Raw genomic sequence first — 15,152 nt, forward strand, 5'->3', positions numbered from 1 at the left:
TCTAAACCTTGTCTGTGGTATTCTGAGTAGGATTCAATGATTGAATGACTGTGACGAGCTTCAAACTCCTGAAGGTGGGGCGTTAGTGACAGACGCAAAAGAATCACTGGATTCTATTCCGGCCTGATTGAGAACCGACAGATGGATAGCCGTGCCGTGACAGGGTGCGTTGAACATTTCCACTGAGAGGATGGGAGGTAGCCACTGACAACGGTGAAACCCTACATACAGCTTGCCATGGAAGGAGCCTTGCGTGTTTGATGAAGAAGACAGTAGGAAAGCAGAGATTCAGAAGATGGAGCATCTCCAAAACCTCAACCTATTCTCCATTACTGCATAACAAGTACTTATTTCATGTTCTTTTGCTTTTCACAATCAATCCTGATAATTTCTGATATCCTGACTAAGATTTACAAGATAACCATAGCTTGCTTCAAGCCGACAATCTTCGTGGGATCGACCCTTACTCACGTAAGGTATTACTTGGACGACCCAGTGCACTTGCTGGTTAGTTGTGCGGAGTTGCAAAAGTGTGATTGCAATTTCGTGCACCAAGTTTTTGGCGCCGTTGCCGGGGATTGTTCGAGTTTGGACAACTGACGGCTTATCTTGTTGCTTAGATTAGGACTGTTTTATTTTTATTGGTTTAGAGTCTTTTAGTTGAGTCTAGTTTCATAATTTAAGTTTGGTGTCAATTGCATGCTTTTGTTTTTCTTTTAATTTTCGATTTTGCATACCCTTAGTCCCTTTTTGATCCGTAAAAGTTCTAAGTTTGGTGTCCTCTTTGTGTTTTTCCTTTAAAATTTTCGAAAAATTGTGTTTGATTTTCTAAAAATTTTAAGTTTGGTGTCATTTTGTTGTTTTTCTCTTTCCTCTTTTCAAAAATCAAATCTTTTTCATAAAAATTTTTCAATCATATCTTTCTAATTGCTAATCTCAAAATCTTTTTAATTAACTACTTGATTCAGTTTTCAATTTGCTTTGATCTTAATTTTTTTCCAAATTTCGAATATTTTTTTATTTTTTTATTTATTTTTTTTATTTCATTTTATTTTCCTTTTGATGTTATTTTATTTTTCGGTTAATTCAAAAAAAAAATATAAACAAAATTTATCTATTTGCAATCCATATCATTTCTCTTTTATCCATTATGGACCTAAGTGGGATTGATCAGTCCAAAAGGACTCTGGGGTCATATGCTAACCCCATTACAGCTGCATATGGGAGTAGCATCTGTACACCTCCCATCAAAGCAAGCAGCTTTGAGCTAAATCCTCAACTCATTATCATAGTGCAGCAAAATTGCCAGTATTCCGGTCTTCCACAGGAAGAACCTATTGAGTTTCTGGCACAGTTCTTACAAATTGCTGACACAGTACATGATAAAGAGGTGGATCAGGATGTCTACAGACTATTACTGTTTCCATTTGCTGTAAAAGATCAAGCTAAAAGGTGGTTGAATAACCAACCTACAGCAAGCATAAAGACATGGAAACAGTTATCAGACAAATTCCTGAATCATTTTTACCCTCCAAAGAGGATGACACAGCTAAGGCTGGACATCCAAGGCTTTAAACAAGAGGATAATGAATCCCTTTATAATGCCTGGGAGAGGTATAGAGGTATGCTAAGAAAATGCCCCTCTGAAATGTTCTCAGAGTGGGTACAGTTAGACATCTTCTACTATGAGCTTACAGAAAAAGCTCAGATGTCTTTAGACCACTCAGCTGGTGGATCTATACACATGAGGAAGACAATTGAAGAAGCTCAAGAGCTTATAGACACTGTTGCTAGGAATCAATATTTGTACTCTAGCAATGAGTTCTCTCCAAAAGAGGAAGTCATGACAGTAGTCACTGATCCTAATCATCAAGAACGGATGATTGAGCTTAATCAACAATTGCTCCTGATGACAGAACAGTTAGCAGAATTTAAAGAAATGCTCCATGATACTAGAGTTGCTAACAAGAACATAGAAATGCAGTTGAATCAAGCAAAACAGCAAATATCTAAACAGATAACAGAGGAATGTCAAGCAGTTCAACTGAGAAGTGGGAAGACACTGAATAACACTGCTCAAAAGAGCAAAAAGCCAAACAAGGAACAATTGACAGAGGATAACCAAACCACTGTCCAAAATCCCTCTGAGGACAGTAAGAGCCCAGAGAGGAATGCTAGTGGCGTTCAAACGCCAGAAGGGGAAGGAAAGCTGGCGTTAAACGCCCATTCCCTGCCCAGTTCTGGCGTTCAAACGCCAGAAAAGGGAGAGAAGTTGGCGTTTAACGCCCAATCTTCACCCATTCCTGCGTTCAGACGCCAAGGGAAGATTAGACACTTGAGAGTGCTGACAGTAATCCCTCTAACAAGGCCTCTTCAACCACTTCTGTAAGGAATAAACCTGCAGCATCTAAGGTTGAAGACTATAAAGCCAAGATGCCTTATCCTCAAAAACTCCGCCAAGCGGAACAGGATAAGCAATTTGCCCGCTTTGCAGACTATCTAAGGACTCTTGAAATAAAGATTCCGTTTGCAGAGGCACTTGAGCAAATACCTTCTTATGCTAAGTTCATGAAAGAGATCTTAAGTCATAAGAAGGATTGGAGAGAAACTGAAAAAGTGTTTCTCACTGAAGAATGCAGTGCAGTCATTCTGAAAAGCTTACCAGAAAAGCTTCAAGATCCTGGAAGCTTTATGATACCATGCACATTAGAAGGCGCTTGCACCAAGACAGCCCTGTGTGATCTTGGAGCAAGCATCAATCTAATACCTGCATCCACTATCAGAAAGCTTGGGTTGACTTGAGAAGTCAAACCAACCGGATATGCCTCCAACTTGCTGATGGCTCCATTAAACACCCATTAGGCATAATAGAGGATATGATTGTCAAGGTTGGGCCATTCGCCTTTCCAACTGACTTTGTGGTGCTGGAAATGGAGGAGCACAAGAGTGAAACTCTCATTCTAGGAAGACCTTTCCTAGCAACTGGACGAACTCTCATTGATGTACAAAAAGGGGAAGTAACCCTGAGAGTCAATGAGGATGAGTTCAAGTTGAATGCTGTGAAAGCTATGCAGCACCCAGACACACCAAATGACTGCATGGGCGCTGACATTATTGACTCTTTGGTGGAAGAGATCAATATGACTGAAAGCCTAGAATCAGAGCTTGAAGACATCTTCAAGGATGCTCAGCCTGATCAAGAAGAACCACAGGTAACAAAGGAATTTTCGAAAATTCCTCAGGAGGAGGATAAGCCTCCCAAACCTGAACTCAAACCACTACCACCATCCCTGAAGTATGCATTTCTGGGAAAGGGTGATACTTTTCCAGTGATTATAAGCTCTGCTTTAAAACCACAGGAAGAGGAAGCACTGATTCAAGTGCTAAGGACACACAAGACAGCTCTTGGGTGGTCCATAAGTGATCTTAAGGGCATTAGCCCAGCTAGATGCATGCACAAGATCCTGTTGGAGGATAATGCCAAACCAGTGGTCCAACCACAGAGGAGGCTAAATCCAGCCATGAAGGAGGTGGTGCAGAAAGAGGTCACTAAATTACTAGAGGCTGGGATTATTTATCCTATTTCTGATAGCCCCTGGGTGAGCCCTGTCCAAGTTGTCCCCAAAAAGGGAGGCATGACAGTGGTTCATAATGAAAAACATGAACTGGTTCCTACAAGAACAGTCACAGGGTGGCGTATGTGTATTGACTACAGAAGGCTCAATACAGCCACCAGAAAGGATCATTTTCCTTTACCATTCATAGACCAAATGCTAGAAAGACTAGCTGGTCATGATTATTACTGCTTTTTGGATGGCTATTCAGGTTACAACCAAATTGCAGTAGATCCTCAGGACCAAGAGAAAACAGCATTTACTTGCCCTTCTGGCGTGTTTGCCTACAGAAGGATGCCTTTTGGTCTGTGTAATGCTCCTGCAACCTTTCAGAGATGTATGCTATCCATCTTCTCTGATATGGTGGAGAAATTCCTGGAAGTCTTCATGGATGACTTCTCAGTATATGGAGACTCATTCAGCTCCTGTCTTAATCACCTAGCACTTGTCCTGAAAAGGTGCCAAGAGACTAACCTGGTTTTAAACTGGGAGAAATGTCACTTTATGGTGACTGAAGGAATTGTCCTTGGGCACAAAATTTCAAGCAAGGGAATAGAGGTGGATAAGGCAAAGGTAGAGGTAATTGAAAAATTACCACCACCTACCAATGTTAAGGCAATCAGAAGCTTTCTGGGGCATGCAGGATTCTACAGAAGGTTCATAAAGGATTTTTCGAAAATTGCAAAACCTTTGAGTAACCTGCTAGCTGCTGACACGCCATTTGTGTTTGACACACAGTGTCAGCAGGCGTTTGAGACCCTGAAAGCTAAGCTGGTCACAGCACCAGTCATCTCTGCACCAGATTGGGCATTGCCATTTGAATTAATGTGTGATGCCAGTGACCATGCCATTGGTGCAGTGTTGGGACAGAGGCATAACAAGCTTCTGCACGTCATTTATTATGCTAGCCGTGTTCTAAATGATGCACAGAAGAATTACACAACCACAGAAAAAGAATTACTTGCAGTGGTTTATGCCATTGACAAGTTTAGATCTTATCTAGTGGGATCCAAAGTGATTGTGTACACTGACCATGCTGCTCTTAAATACTTACTCACAAAGCAGGATTCAAAACCCAGGCTTATAAGATGGGTGTTGCTTCTGCAAGAGTTTGATATAGAAATAAGAGACAGAAAAGGGACAGAGAACCAAGTAGCTGATCATCTGTCCCGAATAGAACCAGTAGCTGGGACGTCCCTCCCTTCTACTGAGATTTCTGAGACTTTTCTAGATGAGCAACTCTTTGCCATTCAGAAAGCTCCATGGTTTGCAGATATTGCAAACTACAAAGCTGTGAGGTTCATACCCCAGGAGTACAGCAGAGTGCAAAGAAAGAAATTAATTTCAGATGCCAAGTACTACCTATGGGATGAGCCATATCTCTTTAAGAGATGTGCAGACGGAATGATCCGTAGATGTGTACCTAGAGAAGAAGCACAAAGGATCCTATGGCATTGCCATGGATCACAGTATGGAGGACATTTTGGAAGTGAGCGAACAGCCACTAAAGTCCTCCAATGTGGCTTCTACTGGCCTACTCTCTATAAAGATTCCCAAGAGTTTGTGCGTAACTGTGACAGTTGCCAAAGAGCTGGTAACTTGCCTCACGGATATGCCATGCCTCAACAAGGGATATTAGAGATAGAATTGTTTGATGTATGGGGAATTGACTTCATGGGTCCATTCCCACCATCATACTCAAACACTTACATTCTGGTGGCAGTGGACTATGTATCTAAGTGGGTGGAAGCAATTGCTACACCCACTAATGATACCAAGACCGTGCTGAAATTCCTCCAGAAACACATCTTCAGCAGGTTTGGTGTTCCCAGAGTACTAATCAGTGACGGGGGCACTCATTTCTGCAATAGACAGCTATACTCTGCTATGGTTAGATATGGAATTAGCCACAAAGTGGCAACTCCGTATCATCCACAGACAAATGGGCAAGCTGAAGTCTCTAACAGAGAGCTAAAAAGAATCCTAGAACGGACTGTGATAGCCCGAAGAAAGGATTGGGCAAAGAGCTTGGATGATGCTCTGTGGGCATACAGAACAGCATTCAAGACTCCTATAGGAACCTCTCCATACCAACTGGTGTATGGGAAGGCCTGTCATCTGCCCGTGGAACTGGAACATAAAGCCTACTGGGCAACAAGATTCCTAAACATGGATGCTCAGTTGGCTGGTGAAAAAAGATTACTCCAGCTAAATGAACTAGAGGAGTTCAGACTCAATGCCTTTGAAAATGCAAAAATTTATAAGGAAAAGGCAAAGAAATGGCATGACAAGAAGTTGTTATCCAGAGTCTTTGAGCCAGGACAAAAAGTTCTGCTCTTCAACTCTAGGCTCAGATTGTTTCCAGGAAAATTTAAATCCCGGTGGAGGGGTCCGTATGTGATTACGGAGTATCACCATATGGATATGTTGAGCTTCAGGATATTGATTCTGACAAAAAGTTCATTGTTAATGGACAGAGAATCAAGCATTATCTTGAAGGCAATTTTGAGCAGGAATGCTCAAAACTGAGACTTGAGTGATTCTCAGTAAAAGTCCAGCTAAAGACAGTAAAGAAGCGCTTGCTGGGAGGCAACCCAGTCATTAGCAGGTTATATGTTTTGTTTTTACAAAGGCAAGTATCAAAAATGAAGGAATTCACAGAGTTACAGAAGGATTCAGCTCAAAAAGCAGAGAAAAAGAGCTTACTGGCGAAAAAACGCCAGTAAGGGGCATTTTGGGCGTTAAACGCCAGAATGGGCACCATTCTGGGCGTTTAACGCCAACAAAGGTGCCATTTTGGGCGTTAAACGCCAGAATGGGCACCATTCTGGGCGTTTAACGCCAGGTGTGCAGCATCTTGGGCGTTTAGAAAAACGCCCAGTGATAAAAGAATTCTGGCGTTTAACGCCAGCCAGGGCACCTGGCTGGGCGTTAAACGCCCAAAAGGGGCAACAAATGGGCGTTAAATGCCAGAATGGGTGCCATTCTGGGCGTTTAACGCCAGAAAGGTGGGGGGACCACAATTTTGTTTTCAAACCAAATTTTTTCAAACTTTCCTTTTCTTACCCATACTTTTCTACAAAATCATATCTCAACCCTTCATCATTCACTTTCAAATTTTCAAAAATCTAAAATCATTCTTCAAAATCAATTCCAAATCTTGTTCAAAAACTCACCCTTCTCTCAAATTCTTTCCATATTTTCTCAAATCTTCTTTCAAACTTTTCTTTTTTTCGAAATCTCTCCTCCCCACCTTATAAATACACGTTTGGACCCCTAATTGCCCACATTCGAATTTGCTTCTCCTCTCTCTCTCTAAACCTCTAAGTTTGGTGTGCTTTTCCGTGAACTAAGCCAAGATTCATCAAGATCATGGCTCTTAAGGGAAAACAAACCAATTTAAGAGGAAAGAAAGAGAATAATCCAAAGAATCTTTGGAATCAAGAGAAGTTCTTAACCAAAGAACATGAAGACCATTATCACAAGATAATGGGTCTGAGGTCAGTGATCCCGGAAGATAAATTTGATTTGAAAGAAGATGAATATCCGGGGATCCAAGAGCAAATTCGAAACAGAGGATGGGAAGTTCTAACCAATCCTGAGATAAAGGTTGGAAGGAACATGGTTCAGGAATTCTACTCAAATCTGTGGTTAACAGATAAGCAGAGAATGACTGGAACTGCTTACCATACCTACAGAACTATGGTCAGAGGGAAAGTTATGTACTTCCATCTGGACAAAATAAGAGAAATCTTCAAACTGCCTCAACTGCAAGATGATCCTGAATCCTTTAATAGGAGGATGGTGAGAGTAGATAAAGGTTGGATCAAGTTCTAGAGGACATATGCCTCCCTGGAACTAAGTTGGATAACCAATTCTAAGGGTGTCCCAAACCAACTCAAGAGGGAGACCTCAAACCAATTGCAAGAGGTTGGCTAGACTTTATTGGGCGTTCATACTGCCACTAGCAACCGTTCTGAGGTCACTATCAAGAGAGCAGTGATGATTCATTGCATTATGCTTGGAAAAGAAGTGGAGGTCATCATGTGATTGCTTGTGAGATCTACACAATTGCAATAAGAATTCCACTGAAGCCAAACTGGCTTACCCAAGCTTGATCTCCTTGCTCTGTAAAGAGGCTGGGGTAAAGATGGGAGTAGATGAATTCATACCAATTGAACACCCAATCACCAAGAAGTCAATGGAAGGACAAATGCAAGACAACTCTATCAAAAGGAGGGCGCAGGAGTTCCTCCCTGAATTTCCTGAAATTGGCTACTGGGCCAGCCTAGAAGCATCTATCACCAAGTTGCAAGAGACTATGGAGCAACTTAAGGAAGAACAGCAGAATCAGAACTGCATGCTCTGCAAATTGCTGAAGGAACAAGAGAAGCAGGGGCGTGAACTCCAAGAGATGAAACGCCAAAAGCTCTCCTCTCAAGTTGAGGGATGGTGCGCGAAATTTTGATCACTACACAACTTTGCACAACTAACCAGCAAGTGCACTGGGTCGTCCAAGTAATACCTTACGCGAGTAAGGGTCGATCCACGCGAGTAAGGGTCGATCCCACGGAGATTGTTGGTATGAAGCAAGCTATGGTCACCTTGTAAATCTTAGTCAGGCAGACTCAAATGGGTATAGTGATATACGAATAAAGCATAAAGATAAAGATAGAGGTACTTATGTAATTCATTGGTAGGACTTCAGATAAGCGTATGAAGATGCCTTCCCTTCCGTCTCTCTGCTTTCCTACTGTCTTCATCCAATCCTTCTTACTCCTTTCCATGGCAAGCTCATGTAGGGTTTCACCGTTGTCAGTGGCTACCTCCCATCCTCTCAGTGAAAATGTTCCTATGCTCTGTCACAGCATATGGCTAATCAGCTGTCGGTTCTCGGTCAGGCCGGAATAGAATCATTTCTTTGCGTCTGTCACTAACCGCCCCGCCTGCTAGGAGTTTGAAGCACGTCACAGTCATTCAATCATTGAATCCTACTCAGAATACCACAGACAAGGTTTAGACCTTCTGGATTCTCTTGAATGCTGCCATCTGTTCTTGCCTATACCACGAAGACTCTGATCTCACGGAATGGCTGGCTCGTTTGTCAGGCGAGCACTCGGTTGTCAGGCGATCAACCATGCATCGTGTATCAGGAATCCAAGAGATATTCACTAGAGCCTTGGTTGCTCGTAGAACAAAAGTGGTTGTCAGTCACCTTGTTCATAGGTGAGAATGATGATGAGTGTCACGGATCATCACATTCATCAAGTTGAAGAACAAGTGATATCTAGGACAAAGAACAAGCGGAATTGAATAGAAGAACAATAGTAATTGCATTAATACTCGAGGTACAGCAGAGCTCCACATCTTAATCTACGGTGTGTAGAAACTCCACCGTTGAAAATACATAAGAACAAGGTCTAGGCATGGCCGTGAGGCTAGCCTCCCAATGATCTAAGAACTAGATGTCCAAAGATGAAAATACAATAGCAAAAGGTCCTACTTATAGAAAACTAGTAGCCTAAGGTTTACAGAGATAAGTAAATGACATAAAAATCCACTTCCGGGCCCAATTGGTGTGTGCTTGGGCTGAGCAATGAAGCATTTTCGTGTAGAGACTCTTCTTGGAGTTAAACGCCAGCTTTTATGCCAATTTGGGCGTTTAACTCCCATTTAGGTGCCAGTTCCGGCGTTTAACGCTGGAATTCCTAAGGGTGACTTTGAACGCCGGTTTGGGCCATCAAATCTTGGGCAAAGTATGGACTATCATATATTGCTGGAAAGCCCAGGATGTCTATTTTCCAACGCCGTTGAGAGCACGCCAATTGGGCTTCTGTAGCTCAAGAAAATCCACTTCGAGTGCAGGGAGGTCAGAATCCAACAGCATCTGCAGTCCTTTTCAGTCTCTGAATCAGATTTTTGCTCAGGTCCCTCAATTTCAGCCAGAAAATACCTGAAATCACAGAAAAATTTCCAACGCCGTTGAGAGCAGCCAATTGGGCTTCTGTAGCTCAAGAAAATCCACTTCGAGTGCAGGGAGGTCAGAATCCAACAGCATCTGCAGTCCTTTTCAGTCTCTGAATCAGATTTTGCTCAGGTCCTCAATTTCAGCAGAAAATACCTGAAATCACAGAAAAACACACAAACTCATAGTAAAGTCCAGAAAAGTGAATTTAACTAAAACTAATAAAAATATACTAAGAACTCACTAAAACTACTAAAAACTACTAAAAACAATGCCAAAAAGGGTATAAATTATCCGCTCATCACAACACCAAACTTAAATTGTTGCTTGTTCTCAAGCAACTGAAAATCAAATAAGATAAAAAGAAGAGAATATACTATAGACTCCAAATTATCAATGAAAACTTAGCTCCAAATTAGATGAGCGGGAACTAGTAGCTTTTTGCCTCCGAACAGTTTTGGCACCTCACTTTATCCTTTGAAATTCAGAACGATTGGCATCTTAGGAACTCAGAATCCAGATAGTATTATTGATTCTCTTAGTTAAGTATGATGATTCTTGAACACAGCTACTATGAGTCTTGCCGTGGCCCAAAGCATCTGTCTTCCAGTATTACCACCGGATTATACATGCCACAGACACATAATTGGGTGAACCTTTTCAGATTGTGACTCAGCTTTGCTAAAGTCCCCAATTAGAGTGTCCAGGGTTCTTAAGCACACTCTTTTGCCTTGGATCACAACTTTATTTCTTTTCTTTTTTTTTCTTTCTCCCCTTTTTTTTCGTTTTCTCCTTCTTTTTTTTTGTATTCCTGCTTTTCTTGCTTCAAGAATCATTTTTATGATTTTTCAGATCCTCAGTAACATGTCTCCTTTTTCATCATTCTTTCAAGAGCCAAAAATTTTAACATTCATGAACAACAATTCAAGACATTGCCTGTTTAAGCATACATTCAGAGAACAAAAGCATTGCCACCACATCAAACTAATTAAGCTAGTTTTAAAGATGAATTCGAAATCCTGTACTTCTTGTTCTTTGTGATAAAACAGTTTTCATTTAAGAAAGGTGATGGATTCATAGGACATTCATAACTTAAGGCATAGACACTAAGACACTAATGATCATAAGACACAAACATAGACAAACATAAGCATGAAAATTTCGAAAAACAGGAAAATAAAGAACAAGGAGATTAAAGAACGGGTCCACCTTAGTGATGGCGGCTTGTTCTTCCTCTTGAAGGTCTTATGGAGTGCTTGAGTCTCAATGTCTCTTCCTTGTCTTGTTGCTCTCTCTCATGATTCTTTGATCTTCTCTAATTTCTGGAGGAGGATGGAATGTTCTTGGTGCACCTTAGTTGTCATGTTGGAACTCAATTCTCCTAGAGAGGTGTTGATTTTCTCCAGTAGTTTTGTGGAGGAATGTGCATCCCTTGAGGATCTCAGGGATTCATGATGAGGAATTTCCTCATGCTTGCTCCATCCTTTTCTTAGTGATGGGCTTGAGGTCATGCCTTCTCAGTTGAACTGGCTTCCCTCTTGAGTTTCTCTTCCATGAGTGCCCTCTTCACAATGTTTGTGAGGACTTGGTCCAACCTTTGATCAAAGTTGACCCTTTTTGAGTTTGAAAGGGACCTCGGGGATCACCTTTTTCAAGGCCACAACTTCATAGAAGTGGTCTTGATGCACCGTTGAGATGAATCTCTCCATCTCCCATGACTCGGAGGTGGAGCTTTGCCTTCCCTTTCCTCTTTCTAGAGGTTTCTCCGGCCTTGGATGCCATAAATGGTTATGGAAAAACGAAAAGCAACGCTTTTACCACACCAAACTTAAAGGTTTGCTCGTCCTCGAGCAAAAGAAAGAAAGAAGAGAGTAGAAGAAGAAGAAATGAGGAGAGGGAGATGGCTTTGTGGTTCGGCCTTTATGGGTGGTTTGGGTGGAAGAGTGTGTGTGAATTTGAATGGTGAGGTAGATGGGGTTTTATGAAGGATGGATGGAGTGGTGAAGAGAAAGAAGGATTTGATAGGTGAGGGTTTTGGGGAAGAGGTATTGAGGTGATTGGTGAATGAGTGAAGAAGAGAGAGAGTGGTGGGGTTGGTGGGGATCCTGTGGGGTCTACAGATCCTGTGGTGTCAAGGAAAAGTCATCCTGCACCAAATGGCATTCAAAATCACGTTTTGAGCCATTCTGGCGTTAAACGCCGGGCTGGTGCCCATTCCTGGCGTTAACGCTAGGTTCTTGCCCTTTTCTGGTGTTTAACGCCAGTCTGGTGCCCTTTCTGGCGTTAAACGCCCAGAATGGTGCCAGACTGGGCGTTAAACGCCCAACTGCTAGCCTCACTGGCGTTTTAAACGCCAGGGGTTCTTCCTCAGGTGTGCTATTTTTCTTCCTGTTTTCATTCTGTTTTTGCTTTTTCAATTGATTTGTGACTTCTCATGATCATCAACTACAAAAAACATAAAATAACAAAAGAAAATAGATAAAATATAACATTGGGTTGCTCCCAACAAGCGCTTCTTTAATGTCAGTAGCTGACAGACGGCTCTCATGGAGCCTCACATTTTCTCAGAGCAATGTTGGAACCTCCCAACACCAAACTTAGAGTTTGAATGTGGGGGTTCAAACACCAACTTAGAGTTTGGTTGTGGCCTCCCAACACCAAACTTAAAGTTTGACTGTGGGGGCTGTTTGACTCTGATTGAGAGAAGCTCTTCATGCTTCCTCTCCATGGTGACAGAGGGATATCCTTGAGCCTTAAACACAAAGGATTCTTCATTCACCTGAATGATCAGTTCACTCTATCAACATCAATCACAGCCTTTGCTGGCTAGGAAGGGTCTGCCAAGGATGATGGATTCATCCATGCACTTCCCAGTCTCTAGGACTATGAAATCAGCAGGGATGTAATGGTCTTCAATCTTACCAAAACATCCTACAAGTCCATGAGCTTGTTTTTTGAGTTGTTGCCATCTCTAATGAGATTCTTGCAGCTTGCACCTCAAAGATCCCTAGCTTCTCCATTACAGAGAGAGGCATGAGGTTTACACTTGACCCTAAGTCACACAGAGCCTTCTTGAAGGTCATGGTGCTATGGTACAAGGTATTGAAAACTTCCCAGGATCTGTCTCTTTTGAGGTAATTTCTGCCTAGACAAGTCTTCCAGTTCTTTGGTGAGCAAAGGAGGTTCATTCTCCCAAGTCTCATTTCCAAATAACTTGTCATTTAGCTTCATGATTGCTCCAGGTATTTAGCAACTTGCTCTTCAGTGACATTGATGGCCTTGCACTCTCCTTTTGGATTTTCTTCTGTGTTGCTTGGGAGAGTACTAGAGGGAGTTCAGTAACTTTCTTGCTCAGCTGTCCCACTTGTGCCTCCAAATTCCTTATGGAGGACCTTGTTTCAGTCATGAAACTTTGAGTGGTTTTGATTAGATCAGAGGCCATGGTTGCTAATCAGAGGGGTTCTGCTTAGAATTCTCTGTCTGTTGCTGAGAAGATGATGGAAAAGGCTTGCCATTGCTAAACCTGTTCTTCCACCATTATTGTTATTAAAACCTTGTTGAGGTCTTTCTTGATTCTTCCATGAGAAATTTGGGTGATTTCTCCAGAAGAATTATAGGTTTTCCATAGGGTTCTCCTAGGTAATTCACTCTTCCATTGAAGGTTCTCAGGATCATAGGCTTCTTCTCAGATGAGCATCCTTAGTACTGCTTGGTGCATTTTGCATTCCAGACAGACTTTGAGAGATCAAATTGACTTGTTGAGTCAATATCTTGTTCTGAGCCGAATGGCATTCAGAGCATCAATCTCAAGAACTCCTTTCTTCTGATTATCCCATTGTTCACAGGATTCCTTTCAGAGTGTACATGAATTGGTTATTTGCAACCATTTCAATTAGCTCTTGAGCTTCTGTAGGCGTCTTCTTCAGATGAAGAGATCCTCCAGCAGAGCTATCCAAAGACATCTTGGATAGTTTCAGAGAGACCATCATAGAAAATCCTATGATGCTCCATTCAGAAAGCATGTCAGATGGACATTTTCTGATCAATTGTTTGTATCTTTCCCAAGCTTCATAGAGGGATTCTCCATCCTTTTGTCTGAAGGTTTGGACTTCCACTCTAAGCTTACTCAATTTTTGAGGTGGAAAGAACTTTGCCAAGAAGGCATTGACTAGCTTTTCCCATGAGTCCAGGCTTTCTTTAGGTTGTGAGTCCAACCATGTCCTAGCTCTGTCTCTTACAGCAAAAGGGAATAGCATAAGTCTGTAGACCTCAGGGTCTACCCCATTAGTCTTGACAGTGTCACAGATTTGCAAGAATTCAGCTAAGAACGGATGAGGATCTTCCAATGGAAGTCCATGGAACTTGCAGTTCTGTTGCATTAGAGAAACTAATTGAGGCTTAAGCTCAAAGTTGTTTGCTCCAATGGCAGGGATAGAGATGCTCCTCCCATAGAAGTCGGGAGTAGGTGCAGTAAAGTCACCCAGCACCTTCCTTGCATTGTTTGCATTGTTGTTGTTTTCGGCTGCCATGGGTTCTTCTTCTTTGAAGATTTCTGTTAGGTCCTCTACAGAGAGTTGTGCCTTAGCTTCTCTTAGCTTTCGCTTCAAGGTCCTTTCAGGTTCAGGGTCAGCTTCAACAAGAATGCCTTTGTCTCTGCTCCTGCTCATATGAAAGAGAAGAGAACAAGAAAGTATGGAATCCTCTATGTCACAGTGTAGAGATTCCTTGAGGTGTCAGAAGAACAGAAAAATAGAAGAAAGAGGTAGAAGAATTCGAACTTAATCAGATAGAGTTCGAATTGTGCATTGAGAAGGAGTGGTACTCCATAAATAGAAGGATGTGGGAAGAGGGGAAGATAAATTTTTCGAAAATTAAGTAAAAGAAATTGAAAACATTTTGAAGAACATTAATTAATTTTCGAAAATAAGAGTGGGAAAGAAATCAAGTGATTTTTGAAAAAGATTTTGAAATTAGAAGTCAAAAAGATTTGATTGAAAGCTATTTTTGAAAAAGATGAGGTTAAGAAGATATGATTGATTTTAAAAATATGTGATTGAGAAAATATGATTTGAAAACAATTTTAAAAAGATTTGATTTTAAAAATTAATAACTTGGCTATCAAGAAAAGATATGATTCAAACATTAAACCTCTCTCAACAGAAAAGGCAACATACTTGAAATGTTGAATCAAATCATTAATTGATAGCAAGTATCTTTGAAAAAGGAAAGAAATTGATTTTGAAAACATTTGATTGAAAAGATATGATATGAAAAAGATTTGATTTTGAAAAACTTTGAAAACTTGAAAAAAAATTGATTTGAAAACAAAATCCTCCCCCTTGTGCCATCCTGGCGTTAAACGCCCAGAATGGTGCACATTCTGGCGTTTAACGCCCAAAACTCTACCCTTTTGGGCGTTAAACGCCCAGCCAGGCACCCTGGCTGGCGTTTAAACGCCAGTCTGTCCTTCTTCACTGGGCGTTTTGAACGCCCAGCTTTTTCTGTGCAATTCCTCTGCTGTATGTTCTGAATCTTCAATTCTCTGTATTATTGACTTGAGAAGACACAAATTA

At 41.4% G+C, this 15,152-nt stretch overlaps 1 non-coding gene across 1 annotated transcript; it reads left to right on the forward strand.

Annotated features, from left to right (window-relative positions):
* Positions 1 to 13,599: 13,599 nt before the first annotated feature.
* Positions 13,600 to 13,703, forward strand: LOC130950830 (small nucleolar RNA R71). The gene has a single exon (XR_009073750.1). It is a non-coding gene; the product is annotated as a small nucleolar RNA R71 (small nucleolar RNA).
* Positions 13,704 to 15,152: the final 1,449 nt, after the last annotated feature.

Source organism: Arachis stenosperma, chromosome 1, assembly GCF_014773155.1.
Source record: "Arachis stenosperma cultivar V10309 chromosome 1, arast.V10309.gnm1.PFL2, whole genome shotgun sequence".
In the NCBI taxonomy this organism is placed as follows: domain Eukaryota; kingdom Viridiplantae; phylum Streptophyta; class Magnoliopsida; order Fabales; family Fabaceae; genus Arachis; species Arachis stenosperma.